The sequence below is a fragment of the Macaca mulatta genome, chromosome 15 (genome assembly GCF_049350105.2).
Source record: "Macaca mulatta isolate MMU2019108-1 chromosome 15, T2T-MMU8v2.0, whole genome shotgun sequence".
Lineage (NCBI taxonomy): Eukaryota > Metazoa > Chordata > Mammalia > Primates > Cercopithecidae > Macaca > Macaca mulatta.
Genome location: NC_133420.1, coordinates 3,762,039 through 3,789,550, shown reverse-complemented (window position 1 = coordinate 3,789,550; position 27,512 = coordinate 3,762,039). Strand labels below are relative to the sequence as shown.

The window sequence follows — 27,512 nt, the reverse complement described above, 5'->3', positions numbered from 1 at the left end:
CAAGCTCCGCCTCCCGGGTTTACGCCATTCTCCTGCCTCAGCCTCCCGAGTAGCTGGGACTACAGGCGCCCGCCAACTCACCCGGCTAGTTTTTTGTATTTTTTTAGTAGAGACGGGGTTTCACCTGTGTTAGCCAGGATGGTCTCGATCTCCTGACCTCGTGATCCACCCGTCTCGGCCTCCCAAAGTGCTGGGATTACAGGCTTGAGCCACCGCGCCCGGCTCCCTGAACTCTTAACACACGAATGAGCAACGGTCAAGAGTCGGTGCTCGAGTGTGATGTGGCCTGTGGTGTGTGCCTCTCAGCCTTTCTTTGGCTCGGGGTAGCAGGGCAACAGCTCCATCCCTCATGCGGCCGCCTGGGAGTCCCAGGAGAACCCACTGATACCGTTTATAAATGCCGGGCATCGAACGTTCTCCTTGGTACCAGCACATCTGGAATCGGACAGTGCAGTTAGATTCTCGGCCAGCAAACCTGTACAAGAGTGTGTGAAGTCTGCGTTTGCTTCTCCCGGACAAAGGTGAAATCCCGGTCACTACTGGATGACAACAGGTGTGGCCTCAGGAGCAGCACGGAGACAGGCACCCGGGTGCAGGAAGAGCACCTGCAAGAGGGGTTGGGGAACGTGACAGACGCACGTGCGAGTTTAGCTGTTACCGTGGCAGGTGGGGGGTGGGTGAGACCAGATTTTCTCATTGTTGCCCCTTTCTGAAAAGGGCCCTGAATTGACTTCTCTGTGGCTCCTCGCGCCTCCTTGTCAGGTTGGAGGAGACTGCTCCCCTGGCTCAGGCCCTGCTTGCGGCGAGACGGAAGCTGCTGTTGCTTGCCCTGCCCTCCCTGTGACGTCGTCTGTGCTGTTGTCCGGGAACAGTTCTGCCGAGCAAGCTTGCACTCTGCTCCCTTCTGCTCTTGGATTTCATGTCTGGAAGGCTTGTGTTCTTTCCTGATTTTTGATAATGCTGAGCTATGTTTTCGCAAGGATCACACGTGCCCATACAGGGAGAAGCTCCTTTGCAACTTTAGCATCTTGACGCTCTCAAGCAGAGCTTGCTATCGAAGTTGACAGCCTCCTGTGTTTTTGTTTTGGCAGAAACTGAATTTCAGTCCTAGGACAGCTTCAGCACACTTGATCCTAGCTCTTCTCTCTCACTGCTCCCCTTGTGTGTGACAGAAATCATATGCCCTGAAGTTTACCAGTCCCTTCATTTGAAAATCAGTTAATGTATGCGATCCTCATGAGAATTTTACTTTTTATTAAAGCAATCGCAAAGACTGGGTTTTGTGAAACCAGTGTTTTATGTGTATATTACTTGCACTCACAATGAGCTTTGTCTTCTGAATATTTCATGTTTCAGATTAGCCCTGGAATCATGCCCTGGAGTAGTTCTACTTTTCCGCTTTTATTTTTGGCTAAGGTAAAGTTGAGAACATTGTGATATTAGGTGTAGTGAGCCCTTTTAGTTTCTTCTATGTCTGTTTTCCTTTAAGCCAGAACCAGCAGACGGATACCAGTTTGTGAGCACCTGGCATCTCCCAGGCCTTTCCTGGGTCTTCCCTCAGCTGTCTCGTGGACAGAGCAGTCACTCGTGGAACGTGAACCTGAGAATTTGTGCGTGGAATTAAGTAAATATCATAGCTCTCTTCTGTGACGAACGGAATCACATTAAGCCCAGTAAATTGTAACAGCAGGTTTTGCACATGCAAAGCATTGAACACCAGGACAGGTAACCAGGCTGCGACGCTTCTGGTCCTGCACAAGACCTCCGGTATCACAGCACATTTAACAAATTGGCTGCATTGAGTGCTTGAAAACGTTGTGTATGTACCATGTCGGTGATTTTCGAGGGCCTGGAAAAACACCTCTGTGGTTATAGCAATCTTGATCGTTGGGAGCTTAAGGTTAGTACTGGGGCAGACTGTGTTTTAAAGAATCAAGGTCTCTCGAGTATGTTTCGGTTTTCCCATGAAGAAGAAAGATGTTAGCTGTTCTTTCCTGGACTGTGGCTATCAGAGTGCCCCACCATGGTCACTCACACGTTTACTTCATTTTCATTTAAGCGGGCTGGGCTTGGGCCAGAGTACTTCGGTTGTCAAATGTCATATGAGGCTGAGGAACTGTCTTCTGCTTCATCGTTGGCACATGGAAATACTGTTTTTCAAAGCATACTCTACTCTCTCATTTGTGTTTATATAAAATAATGGAATGGTTATTTTAACTGCAGTTTCCTATGCTTGCTTATTTAATTGCGGAAAGATAATGGTTTTATTTTGCTAAAATCTGTGCTAGGAATTGTGCAAAATCTTTGTGAAATGCCCATTTTACTAGCTTAAGTTATAGATCTTTCTATAGAAAAGAAAAAGCCTATTGCTACAAGGAGCATTGTCTTTACCGATGCAAAAAGCTTTAGGCTTATTGGCCGTGTAGTCAGTAAAATGCATTAGAATGTGGCGAACATTGAGAAAAGCATTGAAGTTTTAAAATCTGCTATGCAGTTTTCTTCAACTCCCTTGCAAGATACTTAATTTGAATAAAAGATAGAATAAAGTGTTCCCATTGAGGAAAGGGGCAAGAGGACTGTTGAGAATGTGTTCTGAACCTGAGCAGTCCTGCCACGCTCATCTGTGATGTGGTGGTGTCCATGGTATCACTTTTACAGAACTTTAAGAATGCTGCTTCTGTGAATAAAATACATTTATTCTTAGCATTTCAGTTTTGAGTTTTGAGAAGTGTAAAAAGTGTTAATGGTTTCTTTCCCTTACAGAATTTGCTTGTTCTTTTTTTTTTTTTTTTAATGCCTACAAGACTGTGAAGCACATTAGTCACTTAAAAAGAAAAGAAAACGAAAAAGGGCCGGGCGTGATGGCTCACGTCTGTAATCCCAGCCCTTTGGGAGGCCGAGGCGGGTGGATTGCTTGAGCCTGGGAGCTTGAGACCCAGGGAACCGGCCTGGGCAACCTGGTGAAATCCCGTGTCTACTGAAAACACACAAATTAGTTGGGCGTGATGACTGCACACCTGTAGTCCTGGCTACTCCAGAGGCTGAAGAGAGTCGCTTGAGCCTGGGAGGTGGACCTTGCAGTGAGTGGAGATCACGCCCTTACTGTCAAGCCTTGTTGACAGAGTTTGGACCCTGGCCGATAAACAGCAACGTTCATAACGTATGGGTGAACTGCCCGGCTGCTCTGTCTAGAGTAGAATAAATCCAATTACGTTTTTGTCTTTTATTAGCATTGAAATTTTCTTAATCATCCCTTTGTTTTCATTACATTGTAGCAATATATTGCTGCTTAGAGTCTGGAACAAGTAGGCTTCTCTGGATCAGGTTCTTACTGGATTGCTAAAACTTAGAATGATTTTTCCCCTCTTTGGATGTGACTTATAGAACTTTGCCTTTTGGGGTGATGTGTTGCATTTGATAGCGGACACAGGAACGCCCAAAGAATTCACTTACGGGGCTAAAATGTACGTACTTTGTAGTGTTTCCCTCCTAGAATGAAAACGGTACCTCTCATTTGTGGGTCGATGATGCTATTTGCTGAAAACATTTTAAATTTTATTTATTTTAATTTTTTGAGACAGAGTCTTGCTCTGTCGCCCAGGCTGGAGTGCAGTGGCACGATCTCGGCTCACTGCAAACTCCACCTCCCAGCTTCACGCCATTCTCCTGCCTCAGCCTCCCGAGTACGTGGGACTACAGGTGCCCGCTACCATGCCTGGCTAATTTTTTTATTTTTGGTAGAGAAGGGGGTTTCACCGTGTTAGCCAGAATGGTCTCGATCTCCTGACCTTGTGATCCACCTGCCTCGTCCTCCCAAAGTGCTGGGATTGCAAGCGTGAGCCGCCGCACCCGGCCGAAAACATGTTTCTTTACTGCCTCAGTCCTCAGTTGGGTAGTCTGTTCTTTGTAAGACATTCAGGGAGCGGGGACATCTTGAGTCTTGAAAGGCGCTCTCTGTGAGATGGGAATCTTCCGGCTGCTTATTTAGGGAATCCTGCCGGCTGTCATTTACTGGAGAGCGCAGTTTCCTGGCTGCCCTGGTCTTTGAGGGGAGGGAGACTGAGGGGTCATTTTCCCACCTGGACCAATGTGTTTATTAAACCTGGCTTGTGTATCATTTGGATCTTTTTATGAAGGAAAAGCCACATCTGTGACTTTAAGATGAGTGGAAGTCATGTTAAAATATATATATATATATTTATATATGAAATATATATATATATATACATATATATATATATTCTGGCTACTATGGAGAAGTTTTGTCCTTGTGACCTGTGAATACAGTCACAGGAGAGCAGAATGTTCACGGTGTGGGTGCTTACAGTGTACATGCAGAGTCACATTCTTCACTAGTATAACGTTAAAAAGTGACAAATAAGAGAAAAATATTTTGCTCATTACAACGTCGGTAAGAAGCTGGCAGCACTCTTGTTTTTGGAGGGGTGTGAAGGGAATATTGAGAAAGTGTCATCAACATTAGACTCGCCCACTCTGCAAATCCTGTGCCAGCTGGAGTGAGGACCCCGTGATGGAAAGATGCACCCCTCTGCCCGGAAGGAGTTGAATCTTTGTAGCGCTCAGGACGCATGGTTCATCTCTATATAAAGGCAGAGTGTGAAACGCCGTGGAGGCTGAGAGAAGCGATGTGGTTAGCAAGTATGAGTGAGATGTTTGGGGCTTGTTAGCACCTGGCGTGTGTGCAGCAAGCTTTGCTATCTGCACATGTGTGATTCTTAGAACACTGGCGTCTGGAACCGTGGGGGGGCTGTCGAGGGCCCCAGCTCCCGGCGGGCTGAGGAGTTCCCTGTTACCACCAGGATAACCGTGATTTTGAAGGCTGTCACTCAATCCCAAGTCCTGGAAGGGGCTCCTTTCAGAGAGGAAAACACCCCTAGAGCCTCGGGCAGAATTCAGTGATGTTTCTTATAATGTTGCTTAGATTTCGCAAACATGAAACCAAGAACATATTTCAGAATGCTTATGGTTCTTTTGTAACCATGGAAACAAAGTAATTTGCAGTCGATGGACAGTTTGCGGAAGCTGAACTGCCTACATCGTGAGCACGGCGCTCTGCCTACCGCCCTGGGCCTTGCTCCGGTTTGCTGGGGAGGCTTTGCAGGGCCTCTTGGCTGGGATACCTCTGTCATGTCCCATGTTGCTACCCCTGGTCACAGCCATACTGCTGGGCACCTGCGACGTGAGGTCACTGAGTGGACACGGAGCCGCGGGGCAGCAGTTGGTCAGGAGGTGGCATCCACATGGTCCGAAACAGGTTTCTGTTCATTAAGAATGATCATTGCAATAAAAACAGAGTGAAAGAAAACTCTACTGACCTGAGAATGCGTCCGCTGAGTTGCATAGGGAAGTGCAGTGAGGAAGGTGAGGGCTGAAAGGAAATGAGGGAGGGAGAGGAAAGGAGAGAAGGGAAGCGAAAGGGGGAGGGCGGATGGGAGTGAAGAGGGAGATGGAGGAGGAAGAAGAGAGAGGGCGGTGGGCAGGAGCCTGGGAAATGTGTCCCAGAGCCGGTTCCTGACCGTCGTGGGTGCGTCAGAGCTGATCTTCCAGGAGAGGTGGCCTGGGAGGATTGACCCTTAGGAAGTGAGGGCCAGGGGGAGCTGATTTTTTGGCCCTCAGCGGGGCTGTTGTTGACCTGAGATACAGTCGATAGTTTTCCTGAAGAGATCGTCTGCACAGCCACCGTTTGCTGCCAGGTTGGAGAGAGAAGTGCTCCTCCCCATGGATTCTTTCTAGTTTGTGGATTTTTCCCAGTTTACCTGAGCAGCCTGTCAGTGGAAATGTCGGGGATTACTAACATGTCTCCATCCTACAGAGCAGTCGACCAGCTTCTGATCCTGTAGTTGTTGGGGGCACCATTCCGGTCCTGTCAGTGCCGGCCCAGCGTGGAAGCCGCAGCCCGAGGCGCTGGGAAACCTGCGGGGCTCTCACTGCCAGGGTTCTGATGGGAATCGAGCGCTGGAAGAAAGATGTCCTTAGGGCAGAGCCTGGCGAGGAGGGGGTGCTGCTGTTGCAGCAGTACATGGAATTTCAAATGACAAATGAAACAAGCTTTTAATTATGACCAGAGCCCTATGCTCTGCGTTTCTTCAAATGGAAATGTTGTGCTGAAATGAAATTGCTGTTAATCGGTTGCCTCATGCAAGACGCAAGACGGAGGGCTGGGAGCAAAGTAGAACGTGGACTTATCTACAAAGCTTCCTCCTCTCAGACTATCATCAGTTGGATGGTGCTACACAGGAATATGTGAGAATTCGTGTGAGAAAGGTGATGGGTGCAGACCTGTGTGACCGGCAGGTGTGTGGGGAGGTTTGAGAGAAGCTTTTGGCTGAAGTGATGTCAGATGCAGGTGCTGAAGTGTGATGTCTGTCTGGATGGAAGAGCACACACGCCTCTGGGCTGCGGGAAACAGATAAAGGAGGAGGTGTGGGCAGACGTGAGTCGTGTCTTAGGAATGGTAGCAATTCAGGCAGACCCAGGATCAGGCTCCCACGGGGGAGGAGTGGATATCAGGACCCAGGGAGCGTGGGGCGGGGGTCATGCCCAGGCCTCTGCGGGTCTTGCTCTTGTGTCAGCAGGGCCCTGTGCTTGCCCTCCTTAAAACTTTCCTGATCCATAAAACGGGCACGACAAAATCCACCTTGTGACACTGAAGCTTAAATGAGATGATGTACATGGTGTCTTCCTTCCCTTCCTGACACATCCTAGACTCACAGCTATGGTAGCAGCGACAGACTGGATGGAATGCTGGAGCCGCTTTGCGCCTGGTGAAGCCACATGGATTTGTGCAGTGCTGGCGACTGTCTCTGAAAGCCTTTGGTCATGGCAGTGGCAGCCTGGAGTGGCTCTTGGCATACTTGAGTCTGTGGAGTGCAAGGTTGACTGGAGCTCCGAGGCCATTGATACTATCCAGGGGTGAGCTGATGAGGCCCTAAAACATGGGGGGAAGGCCGAGAGGACTTGGCTGCCAGAAGCATTGTAGATTTCTGGCTTCGAGAACTGGCTGACTTATGGACATAGGAAGGTAAACCCAGATGGCTCCAAAATTGTAAGTCCAGAAGAAAGGTGGGAGGGTACAATTGCTGACTAGGTCATGGTTGCCCTGTCCCTTTGTTTCTGGCCATCGTTTCTCCTCCCTCCCCCTGCCTTTGTGGGCTGGAGGGCCTGAGCCTGCACAGCGGTCTATTTCATGATGACAATGGCCGATTATTACCCTGCAGTAAGAAGTCTCTCCATTTTATTTGGCAGCAGTAGTTAAATAAATTTAAGGAGTGATGGTGTAGTAGTATTTGTTTTGTTTGTGCTTTTTTTTTTTTTTTTTTTTTAGTGTCATTTAACTGAATGTTATTTCCAATTTCACTGATCACTTTGAGAGGCCAAAACATGCTTTGATTTGTTATTTTGTGTTTGAGCTAGTTTATTGCCTCACAGGAATGCCAAGTATTCTGTTGTCACACATCATTAAGTATCTCAAATTGTGTTACTATAATACTTAGCTGAATTACCTCCCTGATTTTGGCTTTTAAAAATCTAAAATCTGTGTGAAACACAGGATGGTGCATCTCCATTGAGGGTTGTTGAGAAGTGTGACTTTTGCTGGCATGCTTGAGAATCAGTGACATTATTTTATAGAAACACTTTGTAACTGACAGCAAAGCTAGAAGCTCCTGTAAAGGGCAGAGTAGGCAACGTGTTATGCTTTGAGGGCCACAGAAGTCTCTGCATATATTTCTTTTGTGAAAACTTCAACGTGTAAAAATCCCTGTCCAAGGCTCGGTCGGGGATCATGGTTTGCAGACCCTTAACAGCAGCTTAGCTGAAAGCTGGACTCCCATGCGGTGAACAGGAGCCTACCTCATTGCTTCAGCCAGGAAGATGCTGCCCTGATGCTGGAATTTACTTCAAACAAACTTGAAAGCTCTGGCACCACTGCTCATTTCCATACTGTTGCAGGCTATCTAAAATACGGAGGATGCCGTGGCGTTTTGATTTTGTTACTCCTCTTGAACGGCTCTGAGATGGCTCATCATGAGTTAGACATTTGCAGAAATGATCAAGCAGAGCTGCAGTCATCTTGCAGATAAAGTGAAGTTTTTTCTGAAAACTCATTACAGGCTTAAATTTCTGATCCCATTCCATCCACTGATCTTGTATGATTGGTTTCTTTTTGTACCCATTTGGGTCTATGAAGCGTCTCCCCACCGTGGTAGAAATTTAGTTCTGATTTTGTGCATGAGTCGGTATCCTCACTCCTCATCTGCGAGGAGAAAGTGCTGCAGGTCCTGTGTGGTTTCCATCCCCTCCCTGCACGCGGATGGATTGGGAGGTATTTGTGGTGTGTGAACCTGCTACCCCCAGAGCCTTCTGCCTCATTCCCTGGACCGCTTTCCTCCCTCCTCCCTCCTGACTCACTCCCCTGGACCACACTTCTCCCTCCTGGTTCACTCCTTGGGCCGAACTCCACCCTCCTCCCTCCTGGTTCACTGCCCTGGGCCCCCACGCCTCCCTCCTTGTTCACTGCCCTGAGCCCCCACGCCTCCCTCATAGTTCACTCCCCAGGGCCCCCACTCCTCCCTACTCTCCTGGGCCACATTCCTCCCTCCTGGTTCACTCCCCTGGGTCCCCAATCCTCCCTCTTGGGGGCTTGGTAGTTTCTGATGTGCTTGTGCCAGCACGATAAGGCTGAGTGGCAGCTCCAGGGCTGCGGCTGCTCACGCACCTGTGGCATGAGTGCAGAGAACTGCGGGGATGCAGCTGCCCTTGCTGTGATGCTTCGAGTGTCATAGTCGATATGGGAAACTGGGTGGGATGTGGATGTCCCAGGAAGGGACAGGAGCCTCCCCTCAGCCTCTGTCAAACAGTTCTCAGCCAGGCGTGGTGGCTCACGCCTGTAATCCCAGCACTTTGGGAGACCGGGGCGGGCAGATCACCTGAGGTCAGGAGTTGGAGACCAGCTTGGCCAATGTGGTAATTTTTGACGCATTAAGGATTAAGGAAAATGACTCACACTAGTTTGCCTTGCTTTTTAATTGATAATTGGTGTACCCCAGTAGTCTGAACTTGTTAAGCAACCATTCTTACCGAAAGACTAATCTTTAAAAGTCTCTTCCTCTGGACACGTCTTTGGCTGCTGTAATCAAATGCAATGTAATCAGCACTGGTTAATGGCTTTCCTTGCTTGGCTAACAAATGCTCCTCAAAAACTTTGATTTCTTGTTATTTTCATTTAAAATTATGTTTTAAGCCTTCTAAATTTTCTAGCTTTCCTGCGAGTTGGGAATAACTGTGATGGGTGCTTAGTTTGGGATGTTGACGTACACTCTATGCCCAGCTACTATGCCATTGTGTGAACACTGATTTCTCACTTTCTCATGAAGACTGATTTCACCTAGTTTGGTAAATTCTATTAATTTTAAGGAAGGGGGTGGAATGCAACTGCTGTTAGGAGGCTTTTCTAAGGATCGAGGAAATGTTGCCATGATTATTACCATTACAGAAGGAACATAAAAATGCGTGCTGCCTTCAGTCATGATGAATATGTAAGTCCGCATCTGTGACTGCAGAAAACGGCAGCCCCAAATCCTAAAATCGTGTGGATGCACCAAGCCCATCTGCAGGGCACTGTGGAGCAGCCTGCATTAGCCGAAGTTAGCCCACAAGCCCTGAGGGATGGTGTCTGAGTTATGATAAGGCTCTGACTTGGGATTAAACAGGCCTCCAAATAGTGTGATATTCTAAACAAAGACATGACACTGCCCAGGGAGCCCAGTGGGCACCTGTAGGCAGTGTAGGTGAGAAAAGGTTCCAAAGAAGATTCCTGCAGCTCAGCTAGGAGGATTCTGTAAGGCAGTAGACACATCAATGTTCACATGGGAGTGTTGAGCTATATTCATTCCTTTTAAGCAGCCAGGCTTGTGTGTGTTTTTAGGGGCACTCACATGGCGCCCTTTCCACCCTCACTGCTGGTTGTGCCTGTTTGATGTTGCGGACTTCTGTGTTAAGTGTGTCCACTCTCCAAATGTATCTCTGTCTCTAGAATATTTTAGAGTAAACCGTTTATTGTTTAAACGCTTGTTTTTAGTGAGGAAGAAATCTTTAAAATGGGCCATACAGACCCTGCTATAAATGTTGAACAATGGCACGTGTAATGTTTAACACGTAGTGTTTAAAGTAGAAGACAGTTTAATTTAGAAATCCTGTTGGAATGCCAACTTAAATTACGACCATCTGTACACATATGGAAAAGAATGAGAGTGAAGGTACAGAATTGGAATTTTGTCTATTTTGTAGAGATTCTGTAATGTATCAGGTACAAGTCTCACTTCATGATTTAAATGCATGAAGCTGAAATTAGAAAACTTGACAAAAACATGCCTTTGAATAGTGAGCCTTTATCCTCCTTGAAATGGTGATTCATTCACTAAAACGTCCACCTGCAACTTTGTCAAATACATTTGTTGCATTAGTCCTCAAGTGAGCTCAGTTTTCCAGACAGGCAGATTATTACTGTTTAAAGTTTGTCCTGATGATGTTGGTGAACAGGGAAAATCCTTTGACGTGGATCCTCTGTGTGTGTTACACATCAGACGCGGCCTGCCCAACCCTCTGCCTGTAACTGGGAACCTTGACTGTCAGGATCATTGTAGAGAACCTTGAGGAAAGCAAAACAAGCCTCTGGAGTAGCAAAAGATGTAGCTGGTTTCATGCAATAAAACTTACACGTTTTTCTTTAAAATGCTTCCTTCGGAACGTCAGCTTGCTGACTATCTTAGAATCGCTGTAGTCCGCTGACAGCAGTCGTGGGAACAGGTGCATGGCCTGGCTGATGCAGGAGGGTCTCAGAGTGGAGCCACACTCCTGACACTGAAGGAGGGGCTGGAGCCATCACGCTCGTGACTCGTGCAGATGGCCTTGGCTGACCTCCAGAAGAGAAAACGTCAGTATCCAAGGAGGAAAAAGTCTATTAATTTCATGAGTGTTTGCCTTCGCAATGGCTAATACCCTGAGTTTGTGGCACCTGCTGTCTCTGGAATGAGGAGTCTTCCCTTCCTGGCAGACAAGCTCTAGATGGGAACAGGAGCTGTGATTGCTGGATTGAAGAGATTTCCTTCTTGGGGAGGTGGCCTTCGAGCCTGACATGAAGGAAGCTGTGACTGGCGGGAAAGGGCCTTGGAGACAGTGTATTTACCAGGAGGGTCGGTGACTGAGAACCATCCTGTTCCCAGTGTTGCCATTCTGGTTCTAGAGTAAACTTGGGGAGAAACAACAGCCAAAAGCCCCGAGGAATATTCTGTGATGTTGATCACGTTTGGTAGATTTGTTGCTGAGACTCTGAAATGAGAAGCCCTGGAGGTGCAGGTCTATCAGGCCATGCGACGTGAGACAGCTGCTGCTTCAGGGGTTGGAGTCCCCGTGCCAGAGGCTCAGTCCTGCAGAGACTTCTGCACAGTGGGCAGCTGATGCCTCCGGTTGATTGTGAGTCCCCCAGATGAATACCCATGAAAGGTACCGTGTCAGCAAAGAGTCAAACTCTGTGAAGCATTTGGAGATTTATTCTGAGCCAAATGAGTTACCATGGCCCTTGATACTGCCCTCAGGAGATCCTAAGAACATATTCCCGAGGTGGTCAGAGCCCAGCCTGGTTTTATAGCTTTTAGGGAGACATAAGACAATCAATCAAATAAATGTAAGATGTACATGGGTTTGGTCTGGAAAGGTGGGACAACTGGAAGCAGGGGTGTCCAGGTCATAGGTAGATTTGAAAATTTCCTGATTGACAGTTGGTTAAGAGAGTTGTCAGATAAGGGGTTGTGGAGACCAAGGCTTTGTCATGTGGAGGAAATCCTCCAGGTAGCTTTGGAGAGAATAGATTGTAAATGTTTCCCATCAGACTAAGCGTCTAAGTTCTGTCTAATTCCAGAAGGGAGGTGGGGTGATGAGGCAAGTCCGACCCCCCAGCAATCATGGCCTGGACTAGTTTTTCAGATTAGCTTTGGAATGCCCTTGTCAAAAGCAGGGGCTGTTCAGATGGGCAAAGGGGCTTCGAATTCTAATGTTTTTAAAACCAGAAAGTGATTGTTTTTTTCTGTGGATAACAGCCAGTGTAGTAATTAATATTTTATTAGCAGATTAATTTGGAAGTCAATGTGTTTTCAAGTATGTTAATTATTAAGTCATCAACAAGCAGAGAAGGGCTTACTTTGAAACCAGCCTGAGACTCAAGAGGCTCATCAAAGAAAACGATGGACTTGGGAGAACTGATTCACGTGTTTACTGCGCCAAGTTTCAGGCATTATGAGAAGTCTGTGCTGATACATTGTGACTTGAGAACTTAAATCTTGATGGACTCTTAAGAGTGAGGCTTTTTTTTTCTTTTCTTTTTAAATGGTCAGTGTTTCTGTCTCCTGTGTTTTGTCTTCCAGCCGCTGAGCACTTTAGCTTTGTGTTCACGTGGCCTTGTTCTCCGAACCACCTGCTTTGTGGCTCCTCTGTCCTGCCCACCTTGATCGCGTCTTCCCTGCCCCGTGGATTTTATCCCGAGGACTGTTCTCCGCTGTGGGGAGGGGAGGATCAGTGGACACTGGCTTTACCGACTCATTTTCTGTGTAGCTCCCAGTTTCTCAAATTCTTAATTGTCTTGGATTCCCTGTGAAACTGGGAGTCAGGCCTTGGGCGCAGTGCTGGGTGGCCTTGGGCACAGTACTGGGGCAGGAGGGAGAGATGAGAACAGGAAGGATGGGTTTGTCAGGGGAAGGAACCCCTTGCCAAATTCCTGTGTCTGTTTTAGGTTAAAGATGAATGGCCGGATGGTGGATGTCTCACCTGCTGTGGCTGGACCTCGCTGTGCTGAACCCTGAGCAGGGGCCCCAGCAGCTGCCTCCTGCCAGGCCGGGGCCACAGGGCTGGGCTTCTGCCTCTGGGAGGGCTCGTGCCAAGGTGCAAGGGTCTGCACCGCTCGTGTGTGACCTGAGGGGCATGTGGGAAGCTTTTCTGTGCTCCTCACCTGGGAGAAGTTGAGCTCATCTGGGCTAGAGCCACTGGGGAGGTAGGAAGGCAGAGGCCTGGAATTCCTGCTTTCCCCAGACAGCAAGAAAGCTCAGCGTTGCACCTGCTCTGAGATGCCCTCAGCAGCCATATATAGTTGATTTTAACATGACGGAAGGTGCCAATTAACCCGGCTCTGTGGAGAGCTTTGAGGAGTCCAGGCCCTGGGCCCCGGGCTTTTTAATATGTTCCTTCCTGAACAAAAAAGAACAAAAGATCCCTGTGGCTGATGTCGACTGCGTGGGGTAGGACATGCTGAGCTTGGGTGGGGCTTGCCCCTGAGTTTCCTTGGTGCTCCTCCCAGCCCCAATGGACACCAGCCTCTCAAGGCCGAGGCTTGTCCTGTTTAGACCCTCGTTGGTAGGGTCTGTGGTCCTGGATCGAGGGCCCAAGCACTTCTTTCATTATTATAAATGATTCACCAGAGATGCACGGCTGTGCCCAAACCTCTCACGAGCATGAGATACAGCCAGTGTCGCTGCCGCAAGCTCATAATTCTAGTGGAAAGAGGAAATTTTACTTTTAATGTGCTCGTGTGACTCAGATGCAAATATTCAATTCCCATTAAACTTTCAAGACCTTGAGATCCTCTGAGATTCCTTGGAAAGCCGTTCCTTGGCCCCACGACTAACTCTCCTGTGGAAGGAGGCTGGGGTGGTCCGCGTGGTCTGGGATCCTGCTGCGTTCTCCAGGATTCCTTAGGTTTCATCATTAGTCCCAGCTCTTCAGCAGGTGGAGCTGATTGACTCTGACATTTGCATTATATTGTTCTTGTGTTGCCTCAGTTAACTTAGAATAATCAGTATTTACCAGAAATAATTGATGGCGAGATGGGAATTATTGGTGATTCCCTGACATAGGCAGCCTGTATAGATAAGCGTGTTACACGGTGTCTAATTTCTGAGATGTTGGTCCACACCTTCTCAGGAACACACTTTCAGGGGTAGATTCCTGTGCAGGAGAAGCTGCTTTTCCCCGAGACGCGGTGGCGGCTCCTGCACTGGCATGGCAGGGTGGCTGTGTGACTGGGCAGGGCTGGACATGCTCCTGCGCTGGGCGCCCACCTCCGCCCTACATCTGTGTCGAGGGTGCCTGCCTTTGTTCCCCCAGCTCGAACTCATAGAATTGTATACCTTCCTGACACATTCCTGCATAGAGATGATTAGATCTGGGGGCTGAATCTCAATCTGACATGCATGTAGGTAAATTATTGACGTGAATGACTTGGGTCCTCCACCTTCAGGGTCAGGAGGCACGAGGTGGGTTTGGAGACAGCTGCCTGGCCTCAGGAAGTTTCTCTCAGAGCCTGTTTCTTTCTCTAGCAAAGTAAATGATGCCTACCTCACCGGGCTTAACACACGCTCAGTACTCAGATGCTGTCTGATCTTTGTTATAGTTAGTATTTGGGGAACAGCGTGGCTGGTAAGAAAATGCGTTATCTTTACAATTCATACAATGTCATACAAGGCAAGCGTGAAACCGGGACACTACCTTAATCTGAAGATGCTGGTGCTTAGTCTTCTCCTCAAGCATTTTGTTGTCATTCTGGCGTGTGTCAGCCAAGTCATATGACGGTACCGCGTGCGTGATGCCAGCTCAGTTACCTTGGAATGGGGAACCTGAGGCTGCCAGGGAGCATCCCTCCTGCCTCCAGTCCTCGGGGGTTTCTCTCTCTCTCTCCTTTCCTTTGTCCCTCCCTGTCCCCCAATCTTCCTCACCACTCCTGCTCCCCTCCCTACCCTCCTCACTTACTCTACAACAGAGGTCTAGACTTTGACAAATCCCAGCTGGGCCTATTTATCGCTTGGCTGGGAAAGCAGAGGGAAAGGGGCCCAGTTACTACAAAAATAGAGAATTGAAATAGAATGTGAGCTACTTTTGCGTCTTGTTTTTTATTTTATTCTGAATATAAAAGGCAAGTGTCAAACAAAATCGGTGCTAACTGCGCCACTCAGCTCCGAGTCTGCTTTGTCGGGGCTCCGTGGGTTCCCACGCCCTGGCCTTCTCCATGAGCGTCTGGACACGCCGTGGCTGTGAAAGGAGCATTCAGTTATGGTCCTTTGAATGTTCCAGAGTCATGTTTAATAAAAATCTTCACGTTTACCCACAGCCAAGTCTTGATTTAATAACAGGTACTGCAGGTCTCTGGGTGGGGCTGAGCCTCTGTTTTAGAAGCAGCCGCACCATCCGAGGGGCAGGTCCGTGTGGGCTGGCAGGCGGCCTGGTCCTTGGAGCACAGGGTGGACCTGACCCAGTCCTGGCAGTGGGGGGCCTTGCAGTTCTAGAATGTAGTGATGCAACCTGTGGCATAAATAAAAAGCCTCATGTGCCCCCATGAGAAGCTGGGGCTTCCCCTCAGTAGTGTGGCGTGCTGTGTTTGTGATCGTGCAGATGTTAAAAGGGTGAGGGAGATGTCTAAAAACTAGGCTCCCAAAGACAGCCCTTCATGTCGGGTGCTTTCATGTGTGTATGTACACCTGTTTGACGAGTGTACACCTTCACGCGTGCACCTGTTTCACGCATGTACATCTGTTTGTGCATGTGCCTGTTTCACACTTGTGCCTGTTTCGCGTGTGTGTGTGCCTGGGCATTCCCCTTGTATTGCGTCATACGTTGTATTTTACAGATTGTTTTCTTTCAGTTTGTATCGTGAGCTTGTAACGACGTCGTGAAGAAAAGAGGGGATCCTGGCAGCCTTTGGCTCTGAGAAACGTGATGTCACGGGAACAGATGAGACAGCCCGGGTGAGGCCGGCAGAGGCCATCGTGGCCTGGGAGTCCGTGCACATCCACTGTCTGTCGCTGTGTGACAAGTGACCACAAAACTAGGGGCTTAAGGCAAAGTACACGTACGACTGTACAGCTTCTTCAGGTTGCAAATTCAGGGCAGCCTTGCTGAGCGGCTCTGGCCCAGTCCCCCGGGTCACCGTGAAGATGCTGTCCAGGGCTGCAGCCATCTGTAGGCTCAGCTGGGCTGGAGGTTCTGCTCCAGGATGCTGTGCTGACGTGTCTGCGGGCAGAGGCCTGGTCGTCCACACCTGGCCACTCCCCGGGGCTGCCAAGTGCATTCCTGCCCAGGGCCGCTCCTTTCCCCAGAGACGTAGCAGTGCTGGTCTTATGCCCAGCGTCAAGGTGGCCGGGTCAGGAGCAAAGACTTGTTTCCCCTACTCGGCGACTACTCCTGCAGGGCTGGGAGACAGTGGAGGTCGCGCAGGAAGGTGTTCGCTGAAGACCGTGCTCTGTGACTTGACGGGTGTTCCTCCCAGGAGAGTGAAATGGAGACTGGACGCCGGAAGCAGCATCCTGCGTGACCCCATGTGTAGTGGGGTCACAGCAGAGCTACGTCCTTCCTTTACAGATACTTTTCAGAGTCTACCCGCCTTTAGATTCTCTGATTAACGTGTCTGAGGAGGGTCCCAGGAGTCTGCCACCTGCCAGGCCAAGGAGGTTCCCTGCATGTGGCTCTCCCCTGACACCTTGAGAAACGTGACTCGAGAGAATCACCGAAGTTTCCTAAATGAGTCACCTGCTTTCTCTTCTCTTTGCTTTCATGCCCCCCCAGGGTAGGTCAGTCCTGTCCGCCACAGCGATACCTGCATGCTGGAGTTCCAAGGAGATTGGGGGTGTGTCGGGTCCCCCAGGGAGATTCGGTGACTGAGGATGCTGTCATAGCAGCCAACATGTCCCTATCGTTTTCACTTTTAATGAAGTTCAGTTACTAGGTTTTCTGAGGCACAATGATGTCCTTGTGAAAAATTGGTGATCAGGGAAGCAAGCAAGTGTGGGAAAATGATCCTGCCCTTAAATCTAAAAAACGATGAAACAGCAAACAGCCCTGAAGAGCCCATGAACCTCCTCATGGGGCGGTGAGGAGACACCTCAGTAATGGCTTTAAAAAAAAGTGATAATACTGAAGAAAAGGTAAACTAAATTTTGGGTCTCCTATGGGTAAAGAGATTGTGGTTTACATTTTGGAGGTATGCGTTTATATACTTATTTATTTTTCTTTGTTGGATTTAGAATTAGTTGAAATAATTGTGTTTTTTTAATTTAAAAAATTGGGGTATACGAAGTCTAATCCCTTTGTGATATTTCTGTACTGTGAGACTCCACATACAAAAGTGAAGCCCAGACTGTCTATCTCTAATGAACCAGAGAGAGGTGGTCATCTCCTGCAGGCCAGTCTGGTCTCCAGGCATCTGGCCATCCTCCCAGTCTTGGGCACACCTGCATCACTGGTGCTTCCTGCCAGACTGTGACTCTGCCCAGGTTTCAGGAGCACCCGAAACTGTTTTCCTAGGGGCTCCTGCTTTGTCCTGGCTCCTGGAAGCACAGGCTTTTGACGAAGGACTCTCCCCACTGCCAGGTAAATTGGTGATTGCCCCACAGTCTGTATTTGTCACATGGGGCACAGAGAGTCTGGGCGTGGTGTCGTGGCCCTGGAGCCAGCTCTAGGACTGCCCGACGGCATTGCCTCCACCCCTCATCTGGGAACAGGGCGGTGGGGAGGAGAAGGGAAGCAGGGTCTTGACCCTTCTGCGTCTCGAGAACACGGGAACACATCGTCCCATTGCCTCACACCATTCACAGCCCAAGCTTGTGTGAAGTATTATTTTATAACCTCCCCTGACAATGATGTATTTTATATAAGCAGCACATAAAGTGGTAATTTAATACCCTATCGAGCAGGATTAAACAATAAGGAGCAGATATCACTGTAGAAAAGTTACTTTATCCGGGAAACATTTATCTACTGCAGGTGGATGTGAATCATGGCTTCCTCCTCAGTGGCTCCTGATGAGCCTGTGAAATTCTGTCCTGTTCACCACTGTTAGTTATAAGCTACACCTTTCCTTCTATGACGTTAGTTACAAGCTCTACCTTTCCTTCTATGATGTTTATTTCTTGCCTGTTCAGCACTGTTAGTTACAAGCTATACCTTTTCTTCTGTGATGTATATTTCTTGAAGGCATGGACTAAATCCTAATTCCACAGTATTCGATGCACATACTGAAGAGATACTTGTTTGAATGAATGGATTAATAGAAAATAGAAGTGGTGACTTCACTTTATTTCATTATGTCAAACTTTGTCTACACGGAAAATTTTATGGTCCTTTGGAAAAACAGGGCCTCTGTGCAGGGTTGTTAGAGATTGTGAGAATGCCGCAAATGGCTCTGTGGCTCTAGGCTCACAAAGGGCTTGAGGGACTTGGTGGCGCACCTGTGTTGAAAACCGAGTTCTGCAAATCCATTGGAGTGACCTGCCAGCACCAGCACACACAGCCCTCCTTCCCAGTTGATTTCTGCACAGAGGCTTCTTCTGAATGCCCCAGGTGAACGTGGGTTCAGCCAGCACTGCTGGGCTTCCACAGCAAGCCAGGGTGCTGCAGGGACGAGAGAGAAGAGGGGCAGGACCAGGATCTTCCTGGGCCCCAGTGCCCGTGTGGGGACGCTGCCTGGCCTGGCTTTTCTGGGGGAGGTCAGGGAAATGATGGCATGGAGGGACTGTTGGTATGAGTCGCTTGCTCAAACATAGATCCCAGGTCTGTGTGGGAGGCAAATAGAAATTTATGTGGGTATCATCAGTAACATAGCAAACATGGGCTTCTTCACTAGGGTGGCTGACCCTCTTGCTCATCTGCTGAGCAAAGGCCCGGCCTGGCCTGGCCTTCTACGCCTCCACAGTGAGCTTTTCTCAAGCTCTGTCCACTCCATGGAGATAGCCGGAGCCAGGGCAGATATGGGGTGTTTTCCACTTTTTATTTATTTTTTCTTTTTTGAGATGGAGTCTTGCTCTGTCGCCCAGGCTGGAGTGCAGTGGTGTGATCTCGGCTCAGTGCAAGCTCCACCTCCCAGGTTCACGCCATTCTCCTGCCTCAGTCTCTCGAGTAGCTGGGGCCACAGGTGTCCGCCAACACACCAGGCTAATTTTTTGCGTTTTTAGTAGAGTCAGGGCTTCACCGTGTTAGCCAGGATGGTCTCAATCTCCTGACCTCGTGATCCACCAGCCTCGGCCTCCCAAAGTGCTGGGATTACAGGCGTGAGCCACTGCACCCGGCCAGGTATTTGTCAGTTTTTGAAAGCTACATTTAAAGAATGAAATAGACCGAACAGAATTACTTCCTTTTGAATATTTAATACTCAGTCTACCAGAACACTTAAATATAGTTAATGTATTCAAATAATAAGAAAGAACTTTCCCTCTGTTCCAAAGAAAAAGTATAAACAACCTTTTACTTGTCAGGGATTTCACTATGTTTCTAAAAAGCCAGCAAGCACTTTTCCTGAAATAGACCCATCTCTTCCTCTGCATAGACCCTATGAACATTTTAGCTACATTTCTGCTGTATCTTAATGTGATAGATTGTAGAAAATTCCTTGCTACTGGAACTTCACGATGCTTTCCTTTGAAACATCAAATAGAAAGTATGGATAGTAAATCTCAGACTAGTTGCAATTATCAGTCTTGGTAGAGCTGCCACCCACAGCCTCTGTCAATTACAACAGAGTGTGTCTCCCCAGCAACCCGGATTAGATTGAGGACCAAGCCAGGCTCACCCAGGATTCAGTGCAACGTCTTTCAAAGCTGTAGTCACTGCCCCTGTAGGAGACTTGAGAAGTCCTCCCTTTGATGCCTGTGCAGGGCTGTTCTCAGATCACAGCAGCTGCAGCAGCATCTCAGAGGATGCCAGCAGGGGTGTCCTGGGTATTGACACCACGGTAGGGGCCTGCAGTGTCTGAATGAAATGGGCCGTGAAAGTGAGCACCCTAGAGGAGTCCACAGCCACGTTTCAAAGGTGCAGTGGCCCGAGGTGAACCCCAGAGCACTGAGGAGCCTGGAGTTGACCTGTCACGACTTCATTGAGAGAGCTGACTGAATTCCGTACCTGTGAGGGCAAAATATGGCTGTTTGCGCTTGGCCCCTTCTCAGTCCAGGGCTAGGGAGGTTGTCTGCACAGCTAGTGGGAGCTTAACTTTGTGCACACTCGGGGTTGGGTCCCACTCCTTTCTGTGAGCCCAGGGAAGATAGGCATGCCGAGCTCTCCTGGAAGAGGGCCCTGACGAGTGGAAGCTGAGCTTCAAGATGGTCGGCCTTGTGGTGTGCGTGGCGGGTTCGGAGTCGGTGTGTGCTGAGTGGGGGCCCGGCTGCTGCTGTCGCTATTGGGCTCAGCAGACGCTGCGGGGGACGTGGCTCCTGTTGTACTTGGTGGTTTTCTCCTCACAGGAGTGGGTTTCCCTGCTGTGAAGGTGTCGGGGCTGTGACAGGCAGCCTGGCAGGAGGAAGACGCTCGTGGGGTTGTGCCCCGAAGCCCCCTTCCTCTTGAGGAGCATGAAGGGGGTTTGGGACCCTGCTTCCGGCTGCGCTCCCTTGCTAGGTTCTTGGCCTCGGGGGCCAGGAGAAGCTGAGTACAGGCCTGAAACCTGGACCCCTTCCACAGCCTCCGCGGCACTTGTGGTGGTGTGCGGGACATGGCCCTTGGAACTCCAAGCCCTACCCTGGCATGCCCGCCCACTGGGGCGTCTTGGGCACCTGCTGTGTGCTTGGCTCCGTGGTGGGGTGGACGGTAGCAAGGGCTGTGGGTTAGAGTGGACACGGTACGCGGATGATGAGAAGCGTCAGGGAGGCAGTGAGAGCACAGCTGAGACCTGCAAGGAGGTGACTGGCTGTGGGTGTTGGGGCTCAGGGAGCTGCCTCTACCAAGAGCCACAGTGGCCAGTGAGGGCAGAGCAGGGGACCGAGGCCCAGGGAAGCCGTGTGTATGGTTTGCATCAGGTGTGCGGGTCTGCCGGGCTATGCGGCCCTTCTCAGTCCTGGCTGGGCCTGGGGTCCCAGAGGGAACGGAGGGTCTTCGCATCTCCCTCCTCTTGCTTCCCTGCTGCTTCCTGGTCAAGGGATGCTTCTTTATTGCAACTCTGGCAGTTATTGTGCATATTAAGAGGAGTTTCACAAAATCGTAGGGTGGGAGGCGGACTAGGGATTCATTTTTTTTTTCTCCCCCTGATTTTACACGGAGCCTTCTACTACCCCTTAGTGTGGAGGCAGAGTGCAGATGCTCTACAGTTATCTATCCGGGAAGAGAAGAGCTGATGGGAAGTCACAGATCTGATCATTGCAATAGCACTGACATTTTTAAGTGGGAGAATGCTGATGTCTATAATAATCAGAGTAAAACTTCAGTAGCTTCAACATAAAGATTCTGAGATGATCTTAGAGCCATTTCGTCCCTAGATCCTTCTGCAGTGTGTAGTGTGACATCTCTACCAGCCTCTGGTCAGTGGCCGCCTGTGGGTAACTGAATGCTTGAAGTGTAAATGAGAACTTCTAATTTTATTTAATTTTAGTCAAATTTAAATAGCTATATGGCCCGGGCACCGTGGCTCATGCGTGTATTCCCAGCAGTTTGGGAGGTCGAGGCGGGTGGATCATGTGAAGTCAGGTGTTCAAGACCAGCCTGGCCAACAAGGTGAAATCCCATCTGTACTTAAAAATATAAATAAAATAGTCTGGCGCGGTGACAGGCGCCTATAATTCCAGCTACTCGGGAGGCCGAGGCAGAAGAATCACTTGAACTCGAGAGGCAGAGATTGCAGCAAGCCGAGATCGAGCCACTGCACTCCAGCCTGGGTGACAGAGGGAGACTCTGTCTTAAGAAAAAAAAAAGATTTTAAAAAACCCTACATGCCCCTAGTTGCCTCTGTAGGAGACGGTATGGTTCCAGAAGGTAGACTTTGTGTTGAGGACTCTGCAGCGTCAGGCTGGAGACAGTCTCCCTTCCTAGCAGCGTGGGCCCCTGGGCTGTTCTTCTACCAGAAGGGATGGTGGCGTCTCTGGGAGGTATCTGTAGACTCAGATCTGTGTGGATTAGTGACTTGTGTTACTCACAGATACTTAATTTTATGGGTAAATGAATACCTGGACTGGCTGCAACTTCAGGGCGAGATTCGGGAGTAGGGAGTGAAAAGTGACGACGGAACCCTGGGCTTGTCCTGCTGCCCCCAGGACCCGGTCGGGGTGCCTTCTCGTCTGAAGTCCCAGCACGTGGTCAGGGTACCCCTTGCCTCTGAAGCCCCCAGGAAGTGATCGGGGCACCAATCCCCTCTGAAGCCCCAGCACCTGGTCGGGGCACCCCTCCCTTCTGAATCCCCCAGCCACCTGGTCGGGGAGCCCCTCCCTTCTGAATCCCCCAGTACCTGGTCGGGGCGCCCCTCCCTTCTTAAGCCCCCAGACCCTCCTGGCCTGCGGTGCTGCTTCTCCAAATGCTGTCCTTGGCTGTTTTCCAGGAGTCACCTGCACCAGAGCAGGCTGCGTGTGTCATTTCTTGTCGGATCTGGGGTGTCAGTGAAGCTCATTTATCTTGTCTTCCTCCTCATGTGCCGTATCTCACCTGTTGACTGTCTGAGTTTGTGTGAGTGCGTGTTGTGCGTTCTCAGGCTGTACTCGGTGCTTAGGTGACAAGAACGTCTTAGAGCAACGGACTGTCTGCTCCAAAGGACGCTGGGCATGAATCGAGACACAGTTTACTTGTGGGGTTTAAATTTCCTGGGTGTTGGAGGCAATTAAGGGGAAACAAGGTCTAAAAAAGCCCCTGCAGATGAGGAAGGCAATAATGAAAAAAATTACTCTATACACACTTAGCAGATGATTTACTTTGTAGGTGAATTTTGCATTTCGGGAACTACTAAAGCTACTGTTTGTAGGGATTCCTTGATGAGCTTCTTGTTTTCTGTCTAGAAAGTAAAGTGGATCGGTTTTGCCTTTAATTCTGACTGACTAGAATCTACTTCCTTTTCCCCCCATTCACGTTAGGGTGGGGATTGGACTGGAAGAGCTGTAGGATCTCTTTATTTCTGATCTTAAATGAATTTTTTCTTCAATGCCCTGTTCTTTGGTTTGGGAAATATGCTCAATTTGTACCGTGCTTTAAATGTACACAATGGTTCGAAATTGCTACTTTTCTTTAAAGTTAGATATAACATCTTAAGTAAAATGTCATCTATAAATCAGACACAGTCTGGGGCCTGGAGACCCCCCTTGTCACTTCCTTCCAGCTGTGTCTCCTTCCCTGGCCACATTGCCCCTGGCCACATCTCCTCCCCACACCACGCCGTGTCATCCGCCCACCACCTCACCTCTGGTCACAACGCCTCCCTCCCGGCCACATCACCTGTGGCCTCACTGCCTGCCTCCCTCTTTCCTGGTGGCCTCCGTGGCTCCCACTGTCTGCCCTCCCGAGGGTCTGTTCAAGGCTCCTTCCCCGTTTTCCACTCCTGAGTGGGTCTCGGGGCCTAGGTGTTTCACAGGATGCAAGTTTCTTCCCTTCCAGCCGTGGGTCTCTGAGCGACAACTCCAGAGAGGGCACTAAGCTCTCCTTACCTACCTGGGGGGCCTTGAGCCCTGACCACCGACCACCAGGGCTTTTCTGCAGTGTGTGGGGCAGACTCATGCATGAATTGGACTAAAAAGATGCTTCCAGGAATCCTTGTTTTAAGTGCACTGGAGCAGAGATGGGGAGAGGGGACCACCGGGTTTGCTCAGAATTTGGTCCTGATCACAGCCAATGAGGCAACATAAGCACCTCCTAAATGAAGCGTTCCACAGACTGATTTTACACATGACAGAAAGGCTTCACACAATGAGTGAGTTTGAGCTGCATTTGAAGGAAGAACAGGTCCCTGTAGGTGGTAATGAAAGGTAAGCGTGACCCAAGCCATCAGCAGCAGCGGGGGTGGGGTGGTGCAGACTCCCCATGGATGGTGGGCATGGCTGAAATGCAGGAGAGGGCAGGGGTGCGAAGGAACAGCAGGGCGGCAGTAAAATTCCCCTGCAGAGAGGGGACGTGACTGAGATATTATCACATGTATACAACTGAGAGATGATTTGAGGAGGATTTCTGGGAGCCTGTGGGAAGAGCACGTGGTCATCATCAGTTCTCGGGATCTCTTTTTATGAAGTGAAAATAGTCTTGCCTCTGCCTATCTTGTGAGCTGTTGTGACGATCAAATCAGATAATCTTCAGCGAGCCTTGTAAATGCTAAAGCTTATGACAGACTGTTCCAGCCCCCTTGTCTCCACCCTCCTTTCCTATTCGGTAACGTGAACCCTGCTGGGTACCTCACTATCTGCCTGGTTTCCTCCTCCATAACGTGAGCCTTGAGTACTTGCTGGGTACCTCGCTGTGCACCTTCCTTAGTAACGTGAGCCCTGAGTATTTGCTGGGTACCTCGCTACCTGCCGTACAGCTGGCTGTAGAATTGTCAAACGCACTTGGCTGGCACATAAGCAGAAGTGCTCGCTGGGCCTTGGGAGGGCTTTGTGACATGTGGGTCCCTTCTGTTCCCTGTTAGGCTGGAGCTGCAGGAGCCCCCCTAGACCAGATAGAGGACCAAGGCTGGGGCCTCGGGGTGGGGGCTGGGGGAGCTCCCTGGGTTTATATAGTGAGGGTGAGAGCAAACTTCAGTCCCGCTGTGGCATTGGGATTCAGGGTTCCTTCTGGAATGTTCTGAGTGAGAAACAGGAAGTGCGCACAGGTGCGTCTTCTGCGGATTTTATGGTTATCTTGGGAGAGCACTGGTGCCTCTGAACTATGAACCTGCAGAACCACTTGTTCCACTAACGGCCGCCTTTATATAAAGAATGACTTACAAAAGATGCCACTGCAGATGGAGGTATTTGCAGGTGTGGCCTGAAAAATGAACAAAATGACTTTCATCTCAAGGAAAGTACCTTACATTTTTCCCAATGATAGACATTTGAGCTTTCCAGCGAATATTAAAACATAAAAATCTTGTGTCCACCACTTTCTCATGTGATCAATGGTGATACTGATGTGGGGTTTTTGTTTTTTTTTTTTTTTGGACATATAATGAAATGTGGAAGCCGCTCATAACTCCGAACCAGTATTTTCTAACCAATGTGTGATTACAAAATCGTGTGCTGGTAAAAGCCATTCAAGTGCAAGACGGACCAGTCGATTTAGAAGGAATTGGGGCAGAAAGGCCCGTCGACCAGAGCACAGACTCTGTGTTGCAGACAGCCTGTACGGAAGTGCCACTTGTTACATTTGGCAGCAGAGAATACCTAAAATGATCTGAAAACACAATGAAAATACTGCTTCCTAATTGTATATCAGTATGGGGTCGGACTTTCTTCATAAACTTCAGCCATGGCTCTGCAGCCCACTGAACGCAGATGCAGGCATGAGAATCCTGCTGTCTGAGGTGCAGAGATGTTAGGTGTTTTCACAGCAGCACAAACTGTTGCCACGCTGCTGCTTATTTTGGAAAATGGTTTCTTCTTTAACACTGTGTTAAGATGTAATGACTTTATCCTTGTAAAAGAAACTAAATTATGTTTTTTTTTTTTTTTTTTTTTTTTTTGAGACGGAGTCTTGCTCTGCCATGCAGGCCGGAGTGCGGTGGTGTGACCTCAGCTCACTTCAACCTCTGCCTCCTGAGTTCAAGCGATTCTCCTGCCTCAGCCTCCCTAGTAGCCGGTACTACAGGTGTTCAGCACCATGCCAGGCTAATTTTTGTATTTTAGTAGAGACGGTGTTTCACCATGTTGGCCAGGCCGGTCTCGAACTCCTGACCTCAAGTGATCCACCTGTCTCTGCCTCCCAAAGTGCTGGGATTACAGGCATGAGCAGCCACCACTCCCGGCCTGATGAGAAAGCTTTTTTGTGCTCTTTAATAAAGTGCAAAGGGTTCCTGAGACCCAAAAGTTTGAAAACCACTGGCTTAAACCGACAAAATTGTCCATGATTCTTCAGTGTATCTTCTAATCTGTTGATGGAGAGAGGACAGCAAGGGTTGCTTTACTTTTTTCCTTTCACAACTCAATGGTGCTGGGACAACTGGGGTATCCACATAGAAAAGGATGGACTGGACCTTTCCTCACCCTACGCGCAAAGCTCAACATGGTTCCAATGTAAGGAGCTGACTGAGACCCATTCTGTCAGTCTGCTGGGTACCATAACGGACACCACAGACCGTGCGACTTAGACAATAGCGTCTTATTTCCTTTTTTCTGGAGACTGGAAGCCTGGGATCAAGGTGAGGGCAGGGTTGGATTCTCTGGGGCCTCACCCCATGCTGTGTAGACAGCTTCTTTGTGTCCTCACAGGTTTCTCTTACGTGTATGCAGCACTGAGGACTGTGTCTAAATTCTCTTAAAAGAACACCAGTCATACTGGATCAGGGCCTACTTTTAAGATCTTATGGGACCTAAATTGCCAAGTTAAAGGCCCTGTATGTAAATACAGTGACATTTTGGGTTTCTGGGGTTGTGACTTTAACATGGAATCTTGGGGGAGGGGGACAGTTCAGCTCATAACACCTTTAGGGGAGAATCCTGGAGAAACTGTTAGGTTGGATTAGGCAATGTTTCCTTGGCTGAGACGTCTAGAGCTATAACAAGCAACTGAAGGGAAAAAGACGGTATCAAAATTAAAAATGTTCAATTCAGAGGATACTATTAAAGTAAAATGACAACCCACAGAACAGGATACATTATCATGATAAGGACCTGATATCAAGAATATATTCAAAAACTTAATAAAAATCCAATTTAAAAATGGACAAAGGATTTGAATAGACACTCTCCAAAGAAAGACATATAAATGCCTTAAAAAGCACATGAGATGTTTAGCAGAATTCGTCATCTTAGAAATGGAAATCAAAACCACCGTGAAATAACACTTCACAACCACCGTGATGGGTGGGTAAAACCCCAGTATTGGACAGTGACATGTTGGTGAATTGGGGAAAACTGAAATCTTGATATATTGCTAGTGGGAGGGGAAGTAAAATGGTGCAGTTGATTTGGAAAAGTCCGACAGTTCCTCAGAAAAGCATGAAATCACCATACGACCCAGCAATTTCACTCCTAGCCATATGCTCAAGAAAACTGAAAACATTTTCCCAAAAAGTATGTCATGCCTGAATCTTCACAGCAGCATTATTCATAGTAGTAGAAACAGTCCAGGTGTCTGTCAACCGGTCACTCACTGAGATTCCACTCACCTTAGACGTGAAAGATGTCAGCACCGAAGGTCACACCAAAGGTCATGCACTGTACGATTCTCCTCACAACAGGTGTCCAGAATGGGCAAATCCAGAGAAAAGGAAGTTGGCTGGTGATTGCCAGGGGCTGGTAGAAGGAAGGAGCCAGGTGCTGACTCTTAATGGGTTCAAGGTTTCTTTGGCCTGTGGTGAAAAAGTCCCGGAATTACATACTAGTGGTTGATGTGCAGCTTTTAGAATATGCTAAAAAGACTGAATTGTATTCTTTAATATTGGGGCTTTTGTGCTTTGTAAATTGCTTTTCAATTTAAAAAGGAATTCAAGAAGTTATTTGGTGTTGATATGATAGTATCCAAAACAAGTTACTATGTAACTCACGTCCCCAGAGTTAAACTTCATTTTCTGAGGATCTTGAAGTGTTTGAGGC

The 27,512-nt window shown here is 48.7% G+C and overlaps 2 long non-coding RNA genes across 5 annotated transcripts in view; one reads left to right on the top strand and one right to left on the bottom strand.

Annotated features, from left to right (window-relative positions):
• The window catches only part of LOC144334921 (uncharacterized), an 86,502-nt gene that overhangs the window by 47,783 nt on the left and 11,207 nt on the right, over positions 1–27,512 (top strand). For 2 of the 4 annotated variants that reach the window (XR_013405190.1, XR_013405187.1), the window contains one exon: positions 431–1,283. The exons of 1 other annotated variant lie outside the window; for it this stretch is intronic. This is a non-coding gene — a long non-coding RNA (uncharacterized LOC144334921). Of the gene's footprint in view, positions 1–430; positions 1,284–15,703; positions 16,584–27,512 lie in introns of those variants that run through there. One more of the 4 variants, XR_013405188.1, reaches the window with a different exon arrangement.
• On the bottom strand, positions 18,114–27,110 carry LOC144334927 (uncharacterized). Its single transcript, XR_013405199.1, has 3 exons — positions 27,086–27,110; positions 24,708–24,747; positions 18,114–19,146 (listed from the first exon to the last, which is right to left on the bottom strand). It is a non-coding gene; the product is annotated as an uncharacterized LOC144334927 (long non-coding RNA).